The sequence below is a fragment of the Condylura cristata genome, unplaced genomic scaffold (genome assembly GCF_000260355.1).
Source record: "Condylura cristata isolate star-nosed mole 26May11 unplaced genomic scaffold, ConCri1.0 scaffold00030, whole genome shotgun sequence".
In the NCBI taxonomy this organism is placed as follows: domain Eukaryota; kingdom Metazoa; phylum Chordata; class Mammalia; order Eulipotyphla; family Talpidae; genus Condylura; species Condylura cristata.
Genome location: NW_004567131.1, coordinates 18748944 through 18768022, shown reverse-complemented (window position 1 = coordinate 18768022; position 19079 = coordinate 18748944). Strand labels below are relative to the sequence as shown.

The 19079-nt window shown below is 42.0% G+C and overlaps 1 protein-coding gene across 2 annotated transcripts in view; it reads left to right on the top strand.

Annotated features, from left to right (window-relative positions):
- The window catches only part of FAM107B (family with sequence similarity 107, member B), a 172022-nt gene that overhangs the window by 106796 nt on the left and 46147 nt on the right, over positions 1 to 19079 (top strand). Inside the window, exon 1 of one of the 2 annotated variants that reach the window (XM_012731243.1) lies at positions 62 to 212. The exons of the other annotated variant lie outside the window; for it this stretch is intronic. The gene's annotated coding sequence lies outside the window, so the exon portion shown is untranslated. Of the gene's footprint in view, positions 1 to 61; positions 213 to 19079 lie in introns of those variants that run through there. 2 annotated transcript variants of the gene reach the window in all.

Below are 19079 nucleotides of genomic sequence, written 5' to 3'. Positions count from 1 at the left end.
TCCCGCCCCCGCCCCGCCCCGCCACTTAATTCGGACGCGCGGGGCCGCGGGGTGTGAAAGAGTCGCCCAGCGCCGGACTGGCCTTCTTCGCCGTCAGAGCTGCCGCCCGCGCCTCCTTGGGGCCGCCCTAAGCCGCTGGGCCGCCGGTCTCCGCCGCAGTCTCCGGTAGAGAGCGGTGGGGAGGGAACCGTGCGCCTTTGTGCACGCGCGAGGTAGGTTCTCCTCCCGCACTTACTTTACACACAAAGACTGGGAGCGCGGGGGAGGCGGGGTGCCCGTCGGGGGCACTGAGCGGCCGTCTACCTTACCCCGACTCCACGACCTGAGGACCCTCAGCTGGAAGGGCCGTGGGGCTTCCCCTCCCAGCTGCCGGCCGTTGAGCTGCGCTGGCGGTGGGGCGAGAGTCCCCGCGTGCGTGTGAGGACGCGCGCGGGGCGAGGGGCTTGCGGTGAGCTGAGACCACCGCGCGCGCTGCCGGGGAGGGTCGGGCCGCAGGGGCGTGGCGGGGGCTGGTGCGGTGGGTCAGGGGTTTGAGGGATGCTGGAGAGGGGGCCGCGCGGCGAGGGAGGGGAGCCGGGTGGCCGCTCCGCCGGGCTTATTGTTGCTTCCTCGCGTCTGAAAATAGAAAGACCCTGAGCAAAGCGCGGATGCGCTGCCCACCGGGTGCGCGGCCGGATGCCGAGCCCTCTGCTCTGGACTTGTCCCCTCGCTGCCCTGGCTCTCGGGACTCGGGCTCCAGAGTCTGACCCAGCCTCGCCTGGGCAAACAAAGGAGGGGCCGCTGGGGGTTTGCCCCAGTGGCTGAAAGGTGACCGTGACATTGATTCCAAACAGTCTGCAAGTAACTTTTTTTTTTTTTTTTTACTCTCCTGGGTTCCAGCTACTTCCAGTGAATCTGATAATCCGGAATGGTCCTGAGAAATGAAATGGGACCAAGAAGTGATACAATGTTGGTTCCCCTAGTTTCCCCTCAGTATCTGCAGGTCCCTCTGATTTTAACTTGCTGTATGTGAGTTGGTAAAGACCTTTATAAAATGGGAAGGATAAATTGAGAGAATCAATTGTAAGTCTTAACTCCTTGCAGAGTGACAGTGAAGTTGTCTGATTAGGATGAGTGTGCTATTGGAGGGAAATGCATACAGGGAAGGCAGCCAGTTAGAGTTAACATTCTTTGACTGGAAGATTTCTTGTTAACAGTTACATACGTTTTCTCCTCTGGTCATGTTCCTTTTTCATCTCTTTGGAGATTTTTTGCTGTCCCACATTGCTTTAAATTGAAATAGTATTTGAATGTGTGGCCAGAGAAATGTTCTCAGTACTAGTAGTTTCAAGTATAAAATTATTTATGTTTATTAACAAAGTTAAACAAGTTGCAGAAATAGAAGTTAGCATGTGCTCACCTAGCAAAAACACCCTGAGGATTATTTGTGGTTCGGTGCCATGGTGTGTTTGTGTGGTTCTGTCAGTGTGTGTGAAAATAAATGAAGGTGTTAATGATTTTAATCTTTACCAGTCATATCAGTTTAAGATATATCCAGTAACCTCAGTTCTACAGTAATTATTTACCACTTTTACACAGGACTAATTTCCACACGTTTTTGAGAAACATCTTAAAACCTTGTAAATAACCATCTATGCAGAAGGGGAGAGAAAAAAATAGGAAAACAGCAACAGCACTGTAATGTCCAATTAATTTGGAGCATGAACTGAGAAAAGTTTTATGGACTATTTGAATTTCAGAAATAGTTTGGAATTGACTTTTCTTTTAATAAAAACAAATCTTTCAGTTTCTAAAATATTTGAAAAGTAAAATTGTTTTCTGAGGTTTATGAGGAATATGTGATGGAATCTACGCTGCAAAGTAAGGAATAGCAGTGGTTTTATAGCTGGATACATGCCTGCTTTTGAAAGATTTTGCATTGATTAAGAAAGTAAACTAAGGATTTCCCAATGAGTAGGGAGTTGTCCTGAGTGCATGTGTGCTGTGAGAAACTGAAATTGTTCAACAGCTCTATCCACTGAATGGTTTTGTCATCTGTTTTTCCCATGTAAAATTTTTAGATGTTTCATTTCTGTAATATATGAAGTGAGAATCAGGAGACTACAGTTTAGAAGTGAATTGAACACTAGGATGATGCAATATTTTTTGCAGTTACAAGAATTTACAAAAAGGAAGTGCGGTTATGTGCTGTCAGGTGCACTCTTCCTGTCCCTAACTAACTCTTCACTGTGGCCATGGCCAAGGTTAGGTGCCTTGGCCAGGTGCTAGTTGAGAATGTGAGGAATGCAGTTAGCTGTTGTGACCAGCATTCCTTCAGAAATAATTCAGAAATCAGAAAGTTTACTTACGAAAGTCAAAAGGAAATTCAAGTAGGAAACATCAGCATCTCAAAATTTTATTTCTTAATCTGCCCATGGCCTTCAGAAACATTCGCAGCACACCCAAGCTGGACCTGAGGGCAGAGTTGAGTAATTTGTCTCTGTTGCCTCATAGGGAGGAGGGAAACACTGGGGAGTTGGGCAGTGTGTTTTCAACTTGCTGTGATTTGGCTCTTTATGATGGCTGGTGTCCTGTTTCTGTTCACTGGAGATTCCATTCCTGGGGTGATTTGGCTCCTGGTGGAGAGAAGGGCAATGAGGCATGTTTTTCCTGATGGTGGTAGGATGGATGCGATCATTCATTCATTCCTTTGATTTAATTGTTTAAATGGTCACAAGTAAAGATGCAGAAAAGATTTTCATTGATTTTAAGAGTAGTTGAGGAGTGGAGGTCTCTCTAAAGAGCAGATTAATAATGTGACTTCATGTTGAATCTGCCCCTGCCATCCCGAATCCGCTCTTCCAGTGCTTGGAGAAAATAGGTCAGGAAGTTTGGTTGAGAGAGGTCAGGGTTTTACCATGTGTAGATATGTCTACATATCTGGCATCTGAAGTGTCTCCGGATATTGACCCATTTAGCATCTCAAGTTAGGGTTAGGCAAGGGTGGGATGGAGAGAACTGTGGTGCTTGTCTCATCTCTGGGCACAGCAGGGCTACGACAGCAGCGTGGCCTGGTGAGACTTCACTTCATTTTCATGTGTGATTTCCTTATCTAATCGTGGTCCCTTTTTCCTTCTTCCTTCATGACATTTCCTGTCATGTTCCTCTCTATGCAAGAATGTTGGGTCATTTCCAGCCGAACTTTTCCTTCTGCCAAGTACTCAGGGAACTCAGCTGAAAATGAACTGATGCTTTCCTCTCCTGATACTATGGATTCCAGTACCCATCACTATAGGAATTAGATCATCTGGCAACCTGGCTGAGGAGGCCCTTTAGTCCTGGTGAGTCAGCAAGGGCTTATTTCTAAGGCAGACTGTCATTTTCATCCCTCCTTCATTTGTCAAGCATTTATGTTCAGCCTGTCAGGTTCCAGGCACTGACCAGGCATCACTGGGTCCAACTGTAGTTGCTAAGACAGAGAGGAACCGTTTCCTCATGCAGGGCAGGCAAGGAAGATATTTAAAGAAATGTACAAGATTATGGAAACATTGTTAATGACCTTTATTTTGAAGAGCTGTGAAGGCGAAGTAGCACTTCTGGAGTTAAGGTATCTCAGAAAGCATGATATAAATTATAGCTAAACTGCAGGCCTGGATTCTTGGCTTAAGAAGTGGGGTAGGTGAGGAATGAGCGTGATTTGCCCAAAGTCTAAGAGAATACAGTGACAGGAGCTTAGCTGAACAGATGAGGAAGAATGTTGGATTTTGTCTAGAATTTGGCCAAGATGTTGGGATGCTTTTTAGTGTAGATCTAAGGAGGGACTTAGATGTTCTGGTATAGCTTCTAGTGTTCTTGCTAAAGGCATGCTGGGGACACTTTGTATGTGCTGTGGGAGGGATTTCCAGTAGCTCAGGGCTAGAGTTATGTAGGGGGGCAACTGATCACATCTGCACCCACCAGAGGTTTGTTGCAGATGAAAAGAGAAGACTGAGGTTTTGGGGACAATTGTGGGAAGACATAAGAATATTTTTCAAACTCACACGAACTGTTGGGAGGAAAATGGCAGAGAGACAGAAGAGGAAGTAGGTTTTTGCTTTAACGCTAGGTGAACTCTTGAACAACTCATTCTACCTACCAATGGATTCTTCGGGGCAAAGCAGCTGGTTCAGAGCCATTGTAGGCAGGGGCTTTAGTCTATTCTGGGAAGGTATGGTTGTGATAATGACCCCCTACACAGAGCAGAGTCTTGGGGTTCTGCCCTGTGAAGGAAAGCTCCCTTCCCTGCTCATCCTGCTAAGTCATGATGTGGGAAAGGCCTCTGGGCTGTACACATTGCTGTTCCTAGTTGAGCTTTGAGACAGAAATAGCTTTACCTCCAGTGACTCAGAATCCTTGAGCACCGTAGCATTCATATCAGTGAGATGAACTTAGCAAGATCCACTCCCATGCATGGTGAGGGCACATGCATGAGGCACAAGGTCATAAATTCATAGCAGTCACTAGATGGGAAAGTCTTAAATGTTAAAATGCCTAGCCCAGGGAGCTGGGTTTATTATGTGTGATGGGGTTTCCTCTAAAAGCAAGATAGAAAACAAGGCACAATATAGGCCAACTCTTTGCTTCCTTCTAGTTATAGGTACTTGTGATTCTCTCTAGTCCTTTGTCATCAGTGCCCATTTGTGTTGGACTGAAGTATCTATGGGGTACATTCCTGCTCTGTTCCATCCCTGGGTAGAAAGATAGAGGGCTTGGGGAAGGGGCAGTTTTCTTAATGTGGTGTGGTGGAAAGGGCTGGAGTTTTGAGACAGAAATAGCTTTACCTCCAGTGACTCAGAATCCTTGAGCCCTGTAGCATTCATATCGGTGAGATGAATTTAGCAAGATCCACTTCCTATGCATGGTGAGGGCACATGCATGAGGCACAAGGTCATGAAGCCCAGACCCTTAGTCTCTGAGAGGTGGCCAGCCATGGGTGTTTGGGCTGTGCCATTGTTCACAGCCTTGAAACAGATTTTTTTTTTGTCCTATAGCAACATTGATGCTAACGAAACAAATGGGGAGGGGGAGGGATTTTCTCTGCTTTCTATTTGGCTCCCCAGAATACCTTCATGCCTTCAGAAGTGCTCTAAAGATAACATGATTTTGCTATTAGAAATGGCCTGTTTTATTCTATTCCTGGATTCCAGTTTTGGTAATCTTCATGAAATATCTTAATAAAATTTAGAGAAAAGAGGGTTATAATACTGTTGTATAAGCTTTTCTGTGTCATTATTAATATATGAAAAACAGACCACATTCCCTCAGAGTTGAAGTTAAAAAAAAAGAAACTCTTATTTTTATCCAGGTTTTTAAGGCATCTGGGCATGATGCATGCTAATAAATTTGCAAAACCTTAAAGTCATAATATGCAGAATGTAATGAAGAATAGAGTGCTCAGAAGTTATTTGTGGATATCTTATGTAGATGTTTTGAAATTCCCATGTCCTGGAGGAAGGAGAGAATGTGAAGTGAATATGTATATGTAAAGGGACTTTCTTAAGCCCTTATAACATTTCTTACAATGTTCTTTTAATGTCATTTACAATAGGGTTAAACTGGTCCAGAGTTTCTCACTTTCCTTTTTCTTTTTTAAATTGAAATCCCATTGGTTTATAGCATTGTATCGCTTTCTGGTGTAGAGATATTTATCCGTGTCTGTACATCTATTTCATGCTTAGCACAGAAAATTTAGTTTCTAGCCATCACCATTCAGTGGACCCCTTTACCCAATTTACCCCTCAACTTCCCCTTTCCTTTCTGGTAGCTATAATATTGTTCATGTAGTCTAAGAGCTGATTTTTTAATTTTGTTTGGTTTCTGTGCCACCCATGAGTGAAAGCCATTTGACATTTGTCTTATGGCTTGTCTCATTAAGTATAATACCCTCTAAGTCCATCTTTGTTGTAAATGGCCTGTTGTAAATGGCAGGACTAATCTTTTTTACACTGAGTAGTATTCATTTATGTATATAGACCACAGCTCTTTCTTTTTCTAAGGAACTGCATGGAGTAGTATAGTGTGCTGAAAAGAGAGAGGCTGAGACTTCCAATATATTCAGGTTTCTGGCCCTATGTGCATCATTACTTAATATGTGATATTTGGGCAGGTTACTTATTTCTGTTTTCCTACTTCATCATCTATAAAATGGAGAGTCACGCTTGTCTACCTCCTGGAGTGGTTAGAGGATAAGATGAAGCCTACCTTTCTTGTAACCAGCACAGTGCCCTATGACTACAGGTTGGCCTTTTAGGGATTGAATGGGCTCTGATAGCACTTGGGTCTCCCTAAGATTAGGTGACTCTTTGATTGCGAGAGGAGGCAGGGTACAGAATGAGAAGGAGAATCTGCTGCATCATCCTCTAGGTTCTTGCTGTACTGGGAACTCAGGTATTCTATACTGGTGGACTGCAGTTGCCATGGGGCTACTAGATTATATTACCTAATTTGATTTATTAGGTCAACTCTCAGTTGACATAGTAGGTCTTCCATGGTCTTATCACTGAAATATAATCACAACACATTTAGTATTAATATTGTTATTATTACTAACAGTTTTGGGGCACTTCCTATAGGCGCTGTGCTGTATGCTTCACAAGATTTCTCCATTCAACAAGGATTTCACAAATGTTCCTATATGCTGGGTGTTGTGTCAGACTCTGGGGGTGTGTGGATAGGACAGTGGGTAGAAGTGACAAAATCCCTGCTGTATGAAGTTTATTACATTCTAGTGGAAAGACAGAAAGTAAATAAATGCACAAATGATAAGATTTCAGGTTGTGTCAGTGCTATGAAGAAAGGTAAAAAATAAGGTGGAAGGGGTTGGTGTATGGGGGGAGAAGAAGCGGTGTTTTTAATAAGGTGAGGCCCCTCTGAGGAGAATATGAGATTTGAATGGCAGATGGATGGGCTAAGCATGCACAAGTAATGGCCCAGAGGCTAAAGGCTGCTTCTCTTGACGGAATGGCAAGTAGACTGGTGTGGGTGGGGCCAGGTTGGGGGGATGGGCATGTGAAAGGGGGTGGAGAAGGGTTCAGGTCATGTAGGGTTGTGGGCCATGGTCTGGACTTGGCTGGTGGGGAGTTCAGGGGGAGGTTCTGGGTACTGATGACAGAGGTGGGTCTTGCCCTGGCCCTGGAGTGCCTTGGCAGTTGTGGTGGGGCCAGCATGGAGGGAGGGTGTCTGTTGGGAGGCTTTTGTGAGTCCCCTGGGAGTTTGTAATGACTGGGATGGAGCTGGTGAGTGGTTGGATGCCAGATATATGTTAAAGATGGAACCATCAGGACTTGCTAATGGATTGGAGGTAATAGGCTGGAGAGAAAAGAATCATTGTGACACCTACATTTTTAGCCTTAACAGCTGGAAAGCCAAGGAATTATATATTGTTCACAATAACTTCTGAAGTGAATACCATTATGATTCCCACTACACAGATGTGGAAACTGTGATTTAGAGGAGTGAAAAGTTTGCCCTAGGAAGGAGTTGATACAAGATTAGGATCTGTGTGTGATCCTTGCCCAAGCCTTGTTTTCACCCCTTTTTACTATGCTTTGTAAACTACATGAATTTGGTCCAGCAGATTGGTGTGAAAATTCCTGTACAAAAACACTTTGGATACATATCTTTTTTTTTAGTGGGACTCATTTGTGCAGTTGAGTATTTATTATCCCCTCCAGTTTTAGACTTTGCAGTCAGTTTCCATGCTCAGCCTTAAGCAACTTCTTAGGCTAAAGAGTTTAGCCTTTTCTAGAAGATTCATGTGTTATGTACCTTTTGTGCTGGGTTTGTTCATTTAACATAATGTTTTTGAGGCTCATCCACTGTTGCATAACAACTCCTTTTAAGAATATTCTTTGCTTTGTCAGTAAGAGATGCTCTGTGATGATGAGAATAATTTCTACTGAGATGCATCTTAAGAGGATGGTAAAAATAATAATTGCTAGTGTTACTATTATGCCACGCATTGCTTCCTTCATTATCTTCTCTGATTTTCCAAGTATGCTTAAGAGAGGTATCATAAAGCACAGAAAGATTAAAAAGTCTACCCATGCTTATAAGAGCTATGAGGTCAAACTTAGAGGTCTTCTCTTTGTAAACTAGATCTCAGCCACTATGCTGTGTTCCTTTAACCATGTACATAAAACTTCTGACTTAGCTTCAGAAGGGGTTTGGAATCCCAATTGGAAGAATTCATTTGCCAGGTAAATCTAAAACTGTAGTTTTAAAGATAATGTTTGTATTACATTTTGACTTGGCCTTGCTATATGGAAATGTGGTGTCTTAAAATGATTCATTTGTGAGAAGTGTTCTTAGGACTGGTGTGAGAATGATGCCAAATGAGCAACACATAATTATGTGATTAGTCAGAGTTGGTATGTTTGAGTTGTGTTTTAAATATTATGTTTACCAGAAATGCCATTTTTATACAAAGTTTCCCAAGGCTCTTCCCTTATTATTAATGGATGGAACTTAATTAGGCATCATGCATTTTTTAAGATGTTTATATAATTATATATTAGTACATTTTCCTTCTTCTAACATTTCTGTATTAAATAGTATTTTTTAATTTAGCTATATATCTTTTTAATGATTATCAAATAGCTTGGTAAGATTTAATTATATAATTTTAACAATGGTGAGCATTAACCTTTTTTGAATAAGGATTAACCATGATCCTGTCTTTGGTTGCTGGTAAGACCATGTCACAGCCTCCACATTTTCTAAAATAAAATTATGACATCACTAAACTAACTCTGTTAGTTTGATACCTGTTTAATTTTTAGTGATTCTGAATTATGGTCCTACTTTACTTGTTCAAAGTAGCAACCCTGCCTTTTATTTTAGAACACCTGGTTTTTAGAGTAAAAATGAATATTAACTTTTGATTCCTTCAATTCTCTGCTAATCTCTTTATATGGTTACAGCCACAGGGGACTCTATTATGTTTTAAAAGATGAACCAGTGAAATGCCAGGCCTTAAGATGGGTGAAAGGAAACTACTATTGTTCCTTAGCCATGGGACAGAGGGGTTGACTTGAGCTAGAAGTTTTGGGAAGTAGAATTTGGAGGCAGAGTAGAGACAGTTTACAAAGTAAAGAATCCATCTCTTAGTTGTCACTATTCTCTGTACAGTTTTCTCTTTTTACCCCCTGAGAGCATGTTTCAGCTGTGTAGGCCACCAGCATGCTTGCCCCTTGGAAAGCAGATGCTGGCTTGTTCTTTTTTCTTTGCATACTTGATTCTGACAGGCTCTAGCCTGGAGGAGAGGCGACTTTATACTGGAAAGGCACACCAGGTAAAGTTGCAGGAGGCTGAAATTGATGCAGCTGTGCATGTGTGATGTGTGCCCTTCAACTATATACAGTTTGTCCTAATAAAAAAAATGAAAAAAGACCCAAAGCCAGCCTCTTCAGGGAGTGGCAGTGCTGGAGTGGAGCAAGCTCAAGAATGCAGAATCCAAGTTGGTGTAGCCTGTCTGTTTTTCTTCTCTTCCATTTATTTCATCAGTACTCTTCAAATGTTGATTTTCCTGTTTGGTGAAGTAGCTTTATGCTTTTTATACTGTTAAAAACCCAAAATTCAACAGTAAATTTAAGATCTAATTTATTAGCTGATTGATGAAAAGCATTGTCCCATCTAGCAAGTAGGAAGGAGCTCTGTGTGTAATGTGGAAGGCTACAGACAGAAAGAAGAAATTGTTTCAGACAGGGTCACCTTCCTATGGGGGACAGCAAGCGTCTGTCAGGCAGATCACCTCATTATGCTGAACATGAACTCTGGCTTGCCTGGCTAAGGTTGCTTTTCTGGGAGATGTGGACATAGCACAAGTGACTCTTTTCAGAAATGGGATTCAACTGAAGCTCTGGATGCTAGAAACCTATTGGCAAAAATTGGAACCTGCAGATTTCCTAACCAGGTAGCCCCAGAAGCGGCCTCCTGTTTTGCCAGTCATGCACTATTTTACCAGAGTTTCCCCTTCCTGTGCTGAGCTGGGTGTGGCCCAGCCATCTAACCCACTTTCTGCTGTGGGGCCCTTCCCTTTCACATGGGGTGTGGCTGAATGTGCTATTCTAGAACTTGAGATGACAAGGGGTGAGAAACACAGGGGTCTGCAGAACTCCGTTTAGCTTTCCTTGACTCTAGCTTAACAGTATCTTGTTCTCCAAACTTTGATGGGACAAAGTCCACAAGTTGTATTTTCTTCTAGAAACTTTTATGCTTCAGGAAGCTTTTACACTCTACCCAGCTCTTACTTCCGTACTCTTTTCTTCCCAGGCTGCTGAGTAGTTGAAGAAATCAGGTCAGTAGTCTTGTAGAATATCCACAGTCTGGATTTGGCTGGTAGTTTTCACTTTAAATGTGTTCCATGGTCTCTGTGGTTCTGAAAACTGGAAGTTAGCATGGCAGTTTGCCTCGACTCATGTTCAGTTTATTTGGCAAGATAAATTTGGTGGTGGTGTATACTTCACAGTGCATCGTCTCACGGCAGTGTTTGCTAGTCTCCCTTGTCGTGGTAATTGTGTTTGATCACTGAGTTTCTGTGATGGTAAAGCTTGACCTTTCTTTGTAAATTTGATCATCATTCTTTCTCCCTTTGTCTGTTAGCATCTAATGAGGACTGTTGCTTGAGTTACTTATTTCATTAGAGGTTGTTGATTCTTCCTTCGCAATGAGCATGCTTTAGAGTGTGAGATGAGATTTGAACTGGCCAGGGTATCAGGGAAACCAGTCAACACTCAGACAACTTGGGGACACTAGAGAATTTTTAGAGAAGCAAGGATTGGTCTGGCTGCCTATCATTAGCATTAATCACTTATTACCATTTTATACAGTCTTATGAATGTTACTGAGTCAGGTCGGTTTTACTGTAAGTCTTGTTTAGTAACAACTTAAAATTTGTCCTTAAATGCTGATTATTGCTTATGTAACTTGGATGCCTGGTTACCACCTGAATAAGGAGATTATGACTTGGGTTTGTGAGATAGATTTCCACATAATGGTGCAGGCCATGGTAGTGATCCTTTTAAGTAATCATTCTAAATTTCCTGACATGGGGAAATATAGGTCCTGTTTTTCCTGAGGAAAGTCATTGATAAGTCAAAGAACAAACAGGAAAATGACAAATCTGAAATATTTAGTGTCTGTTCGACCAGGATAGAAGAGCAGTGCTCCTCTGGTGGCTGCTCTCTACTTCGTTGTTCAGATTGGAAAGAGTATGTTATTGTAGTGTTTCCAGCAGGAAGTCATTGGTAGTTCCTTTAAAGGAAGGTGGCCACAGCATATGAATCCATGAATGCACCATCACTGCCAGGCCATGCCACAATGTGGCACACCAGCAATCTGATTTCCTGGCAGCCTCACTGCAGTGAGCAGATTGATTCCTCCATCACATGCTGGCCTTTCTTTTGCCACAGAGTGTTGCTGGAAACCACACTGTGAAAAAGATCGCCAAGCATCCCTGCCACCAAGTCTCATGATTAGGGCTTGGATGTGGGACCGGACATTTGTGGCAAATAACTCATGGCTGTGACTAAAAAGCTATGAAAGAAAGCTGTGAAAACTAGAAACCAAAAAGAATGTGAAATTGTAAGCCGCAATGCATTGTCACAGAGGAGCGGAGCTTGGAGAAACCCTAGAATCAAGAGGTCATCCAATCCACACTCTGCATTTTTTTTTTTTTTTTTTTTTGGTGAATAAAACAAAGCTCAGATGTGTTAACTGGCTTGCCTTGGCCACACAGCTAATTATCGGTTGAATTGGAAGTAAAACTCATCCTAAAATAATGATCACTAGTGTTTCTTATGCACATGCTAAATGCTTTACATGCATTTTTTTTTTTTGATGTGGTACTATAATTGTCTGTGTTTTACTAAAGAGGACACTGAGGTATAGAGTTATTCAGTAACCCCTCTGAGATCACAGAACTCAGATACTACATAGCTTGTGCCCATGGCCATTTTGATACAGCCACTTTCTTCCTCTCCCTTCACCCTTCCATCCTTCCTCCTTTTCTCCCACTGTTCCCTCCCTCATTTTTTTAACTTCACTATTCCTTACTAAAGGAATGCCTTATTCCTGACAGTCCACAAACATCGCCTTTTCAGCATCTTCAATATACTCCAAAGATCTGTTTGAAACTTATCAGCTCTAAATTATTACAAATTGGTCACAAGAAATGAAGCACTAGATAACAGTAAATATTATATGTGGTTTGGGGGGGATCTGAGCTCCTGGTGATGTCCTCTGGCCCATTGTTGAATGTAAATAATTTGTGACCAGCGTTTTTGTTTAGTTTGTTCTAAATGCTTCTAAGTTGTAATTCCCCCTGAGCTTTCTGTTTCATGTGTATAGCTGAAATCTGTAATGATTGACTTTCCAATGGTGTCTCCTCCACCCCTCCATTTGCGCTAGAAACAAAAAAGCTCGTGGATCCAGCCTGGAACTTGCGTTCATGTGCTTGTTGGGAGCCACTGCACAGAGCTGAGTGATTTCAAATACTGCCTATTTATAGCCTTTTCAGAATAATTACAAGGTGGTAGACTTTTATTAACGCAACTTTTTAAATGGAGAGAAATTATTTTTTACTCATGGATGATTCATTTGATAGTCCTCTTTAAATATACACCCTGCTGCTTCTCCAAGGTGTGTGTGTCTCCCCTGCCATCAACCTGTGGACCATCACTGGAGTGAATGGGGGTGGCCTCAAAGCAGAGAGCCCTTGTATTGGGAACCCTGACTCCGGTTGTTAGTCCAGAGCATCTTACCATCCCTGTGCATATCTAGGTTGAGAACTTACTTTCCTTAATGTCTAGTTTATTGTCTCCTTTGCTCTCTCCTGTTTTGCCTCACCCTGACTACCCCATGTGCTGATACTTGCCACCATGAAAGAATGATAACTAAAAGCAAACCCTTCCAGTTTCTTGAGTGATGGCAGTGATTTTATTGTAGGAAAAAATGGTTTAAGAAAACATACATGGGATTATGCACATGGGACTATGTTGATGGCACATGAGTGAAGTGGTGGTGTGAAGTACACTGAGATTACAACCAAGATGGAAAGTGTACAAAATGAAGAATCATCTAAAAAAACTTATTTATAAAAAAAGAAAACTAAAGAACACGACAAAACAAAAAAATCATTTAATTCTTTTATTTTAAAAGAGCTGCCCTTTTAACACTTTATTTACTTATTTTTTACTCTTAACATTATTGTTCATTTCTGGGCATTATTTGACTTCTTCCCTCAGGTGTCATTCCCATAGTTCTCCCTCTACTATAGTAGGGGTCCATCTCCCCCTTCCTTTTGCTCTTTCCTTCCTCAAGATCTAATGTATACAGCAGGGAGGGCGAGGAGGAGGGAAATCTGTCCTTTCTGGATGTGTTTTCTTTTTGTTCATACTAATACAAAATGTTAAGAACATTAAACATTAAAAATAGTAAACCATAAACAGAAGCCTAGCTGTTTAAATACATGAGAGCGGTCTTTGCTGACTGCTGTCTGTTGTCCACATTTCGATGACCAGGGCTGAGTGGCTTTCTATGAGTGAACAAACACGTTTTTTCCTCCCTGAAAAAGAAAACAGAAACTGTTTTTCTCTCTCCTCTCTCTTTTCTCTCTCCTTATATATATATGCCTTCTTCCATGATTGTGGAAGGAGGTTTTTCATATTGCTCTTACTGCAAGACTTTTTCAGGTGTCTGTTCTCATTTTTTAGTTCTAACACTAGCATATATCAGTGAACAGGAGCCTTACTTTAGATCTGGTGGCATGTAGTGATATGTTCTTAGGCTTCTTTGAGTGCAAGCTTTTCGTCTCTGTGATGTGAACATGAGGCTGTAATGCAGGTAAAGCCTTGGCAATGTCGCACATCAGTGTTGGTGGTTGCTATTGTTCTCCTGAGGGTTCCCTGCAAGCTGGTGTCTGAGTGTGAGGTTATCCATGATTGTATTTCCTCATCCAGTGGAACAAAACTGTTCCATTGCTCCTCTTAGAAAGAGTTTGCCCCCAATCTGAAGCGAGTACCTACTTCACCTGTACACTCCTTGTGGGCCTTCCACACCTGCAGTGCTGAGCCAGTTAATAAGCAGTGATGGAATATACAGATGACTTTGGGGCCTCACTGGAAAGTGGAGGACCACTGTGCTCACAGCTGGGGAGAATTGTCTTAATAAGCTGAAGCTGCCACAACAGAACACTTAGACTGGATGACTTAAATAGCAACCATTTATCTCTCATAATTCTAGAGGCTGAGAATTCCGAGATAAGGGTATCAGCAGAGTTGGTGTCTAGTGAGGGTCTGCCTTCTGGTTCCTACATGACTGTCTTGGAATACCTTGACATGATGGAGAGACACACAAAGAGAGAATGAATGGCATCATCTCTCATGCCTGTTCTTGTAAGAGCACTAATCTCATTCATGAGGGCCCTTATTACCTCCAAAGGCCTCACTTCCAGATACCATCACATTGGGAATTAGGGCTTCAGTGTATGAATTTGAAAATTTATCCAGTAGGACGGTGAAGGTGAACAGAAGTTTTGAATCTGGGCAGTCAGGTTTTAAGATACAAAGAAGAGCTCTGAGGAGAAGGTGGGTTTTCAGTGACCTCGGATAGAAGTGGAAATAAGGAAGGTATGATGAGGAGACATGAGAGAGAAGCAGAGGGCAGTAGGTATCAGACACCTGGAGTCTGACAGAGAGATACTAGTAAAGGTTCTTGCCCAGTTTATTTGTCACTTCAGGGGCTTTTGTAAACTCTGGGACTGATTACTGGGTTAAGGCAGTTCTATACCCCCAATCAAGGGGGATCCAGTATCAGCAGTTAGTGGCAGGAGACATGGACCCCCCTCTTTTCTAAGTGTCATTATTGATCGAGCCCTCATTCACACTCCAAAGTGGCTCAGTCGATTAATATGTCATGTGTCATCCTGGTTGTGTATCCTTGGTTGCAGATAGAATTTGTTGTGTGTGTGTGTGAATGGAGATCCTAGTCAAAGGTTTGCAGTTCTATGGTGAGGCTGAGACTTAACTGCCACATCAGGGGAGTGGGGCTGCTATTCCTTTTTCTACTTATTATTTGAACTCTAAAGAGTACTTTGCATCAACCTTTTCAACATTCTTTTCTTTCTTGTTTATGTTTTTGATCACCGTTTTTGGCAGTGATTAGATAATGCTGTAAGCTTGAATGCAGTCACCCCAGCAGGATCTGTTAATTGCATCTGTTTGGAGCTCCTCAGGAGACTTTGCTCTTCCCTTGGGGCACAGTAGGCCCACCTACCTAGAGCTGTGGTGGCTGATACTAGTGAGAAAAGGATGGTGGGGGAGAGGAGGAAAGGGTGCTTTGTTTCTTTTTGTTCTTCAGGCCTGATTAGGACATTGAAATTTTTTATTTGCCTGTCTAAAATTGGGGTGTGTGGGAATGGAGGTAGATGGGCAGGATAAGAGAAACCCGGGTGCTGTTGGTAACCTGCCCCATTAGTGTTTTTACTCCCTTTGGCTTGGGTTGTCTATCCCCAAAAGAATATCTGATATTCTTCCCTGAAACTGTTCAAATTATTTGATTTGAACATCGCCCAGGGTCTAGCCATGTGTTGAGACTGGTTTCGGATGAAATAGAGTTCTTGAGTGCCACAGGTGGAAAGGCATGGCTTGTCTGCACTGCAATCCTGTTGGAAGTGTCCACCTGTGGATTTCTCTCATGGTCACTTGATCATGGGCTGTATTTTTCCATTTCTGATTGAGAACTCTGAGGACTGACCCAATTGTCCTAACCCTGACCCATAGAGGGTGCTTTGGCTCAGTGACAGGCTGGACTTAAGACAGTGTTGCTGTCCATTTAGGTGGGGCTGACTGGCTTCATGTAACCTGTTCTGTTTGGTCTTTTCATTGGTCTCTCTTCACATTTGGTGTGTATCTTCATTTGAGGTCTGTAGGAGTGGCCAGCACTTCTTTTAAAAGACATCATTTACTTCCATTTTTATATCACTCCAGTCCCATATTTCCTGAGCTCAAGCCTTCCCTCTAAGAACTTGTCTTGAAACACATACACATACCAATAATAGCAGTAATGGCCAGAGAGCCTTCTAGGGCAGAGCACTATCTCATGCTCTATATTGTGTCCTCAGGCACCAGATTCTAGGAAGTGGTTTATGATACATGATAACATATCCCAGTAGTGTTGAAATACTGAAAATCCTTCTAGTGAGTAGACCAAACTGTATGTTTATATATTTTCCTTTCCTTTGGGTCTGCTGCTTGCACTGTAAACTTCCCTTTACTTCTTGGTGCTGATGTTTGCAAGTGGATGTACAGGTTGTTTTGGCCTAGCCTCTTTTGCTTCCTCTATCCCCACCCCACCCCTCTTAATGATTTGGTAAGGTGTCAGACCACAACTTCCGTGACCCCTTTTTAAAAACAATACAAGCAGGGAGCTACACGTCATGCTTACAGACTCCTATAGATGAAAAACTTTTGAACCAAAGAGGAGGGCAGCAGGTGTGGTTTCTTGCGAAGGAAGGTGAGCTTGAGTTCTGTTTCTAAGGTTCTATGGGCCAGGCTCTGCACCTGTATTCACGTCACATGTATTGTGAGTGCTAGATACCCTCCCTGTCTATAGTCAACTCTGGGCTATGCCTCTCTCTTTCACCAGAGTTCTGACTCTGGATCTTACATAAGATCGACTGTCTTACTAGCCAAATGTCCTGTCCTCTCTTGCTGAGTAGCTTCTGTTGAATGTGTACTTTTTCTAGTTTCTTCAAAGAGTGAAGTAGCATGTTCTCACAGGCCCTGGAGTTAGACTGGTTGGACCCACCTGCTGGGTCTTCAGTTTTCTAGCTTTATCAGTAAAGTTAGGGTAATTATGGTGCATATTTCCAAGTTTTCAAGTAATACAGCTTGTGCCTGCATGTAGTAAATACTCAAAAGTATTATTCTCATACTCAGATAATGAGTATTTTAAAGGAACAGTCACTTATCTCCTGGAGGTGTTGTCATTGTTTAGTCTGTTATCATGCATTTCTAGGGACAGAAGAAAGAATATTTGAAATTGGGAGTATTCCAGAAAACACAGATCCCTTTGGCACCTTGTGGCAAACAGGGTGATGATAATATCCTGTGTGTCTTGTCTAAGCTAGTTTTATTTTAATATACCATGACCTGGAATTTTAACATGTCACAAAGAATATGTCCACTGTACACCAAAACAAACTGTCAGCCTGGGCAAGGATCCTACTTAATCTTAAACCATAATCCTAAACTCTTTATGATGTGTCACCTGTTAGTAACTGGGCATTAATTTCAAAGCTGTTGCTGGTGTGGTTGCCTGTAAGAGATGCTGGTTGGACAGACATCCCTTGGCCACTGCTGGTGGCCTTACGAAGCTGTGGCAGATGATTGCTTTTTAGCATCTTTCAGGCCTGTTGATTTGTACCATATTCCATGGTGGAGAATTGTGTGACTAAAGTCAACCCTTTCTACAAGAGTGGGAGTGAATCAGAAGCTGGTCTGGCCTCTTTCACCTCCTCATTTTGTTTCCAACCACCTTGTGTTTCCCTTGCCCCAAACACATTGGCCCTGTTTCTGTTTTTCCTAAAAAAGCCATGCACACGCGGGGCTGTCCAGATTTGCTTGCTAAAAAGCTCATCACAGAGTCAGAAGCTTCTCTACACTTCATGCAATCAGCCCCTTGACTTGCTGCAGTCTTCCATTTATTTGTCCTCTTGACATGTCACCAGACAAATCACACATCTTGCCTGTGCCTTTGTTTTTTGTGTGTCTTCCTTCCCCTCTCCCTACTGCAGAAGTCCATGAAGTCATTGTTTCCAGCAGCAGAGACATTGCTTTGTGTTTGTCATGATTTGCTGTAACCCCAGTTGGCCTTCCACTAGGTGAGGTGATTCTCATGCTTCCAAGCAACGCAGGGTAAGAGTTGTTTAGGTTTTGTTCTCTGAGGATAACAGAGTTGCCTGAATTCTCAATAAGCTGGCAGAAGGAAATATTTAAAATTCTACAGAATATATTACTTTAAGTTTCACCTTGGTCTGAAGTCAGGGCCTTAGGAGACCAAATATGAGGATCAAGTTAGTATTTCCTTTCATGAATTAAAAAAAATTAAAGACCAATGAATTACAGGCTAGGATAGTCCTATGCTCTTGGCCTCTATCTGTGTTTTTATTTCTAATGGAAAATAGCATGTGTTACAGGACTTTCTTTGTGCGTTAAGTTAATCCGGGATATTATTTACACGTTTGCTTATTGTTCTGTATATAAGATCCCATGTACAGAACATCTTTTAGAATGACAGAATAATTTTTCTTTCTCTTGAGAAGGAATAATGAGATGTTAATTTTTTCCTTATAAGAAAATGTATGTACTTATTTTGGTCCTAGCTGCAAGGAATCTTAAGAACCACTGGGAATCGGAAAATATATTAACCTGAATGTGTCACACTTTAGTGGTTTCTTCTGTAGCATGACCTTGACTTTTAATTATTTATCTAGTTGTACATATGACTTTTTTTAAGTCACCCCAAATCTTTAGAAGGAACTAGAAAACGACATAACTGTTTTATCCTCTCATCTCCTAATAAAAGTTAATGAGTAGCAGTCTTGGTTTTGAAATTCTGTTTCTGTTGTGTGATATTACTTGGGTAATGCTGCTAACAGAAATGTCTGTTTTTGGTTGGGCAGAGTTTTCATTTTTCTGACCGGTAAGATCAGGAAAGCGATTTTAGAGCAGTTGCCAGTTGGGCAGAAGAACAGGAACTTGTAAATGATCAGAGTACAGTTTTGAGGCGAATCATTGGTTTAGTCTGGTTTATTCCAGTTTGGAGATTTTGGTTATTTTGTGGTTATAAGGCTTTAACATGACTGTTTTAGGGAACATAGATGATTGGCTTCTGAATATTAAAATGTTTTTTCTTAAGCATTGCTGTTTCTAAAGGACTTGTGTTTTTTATCCAGTAACTTAGTGCCACCCTATATTCAAAGAATTACAGTAGTTATTGTAGGTATTTTCATATGAGGTTTCAATAGCTATAGTGTATCTTTAGGTTCTAATAAATAGGTT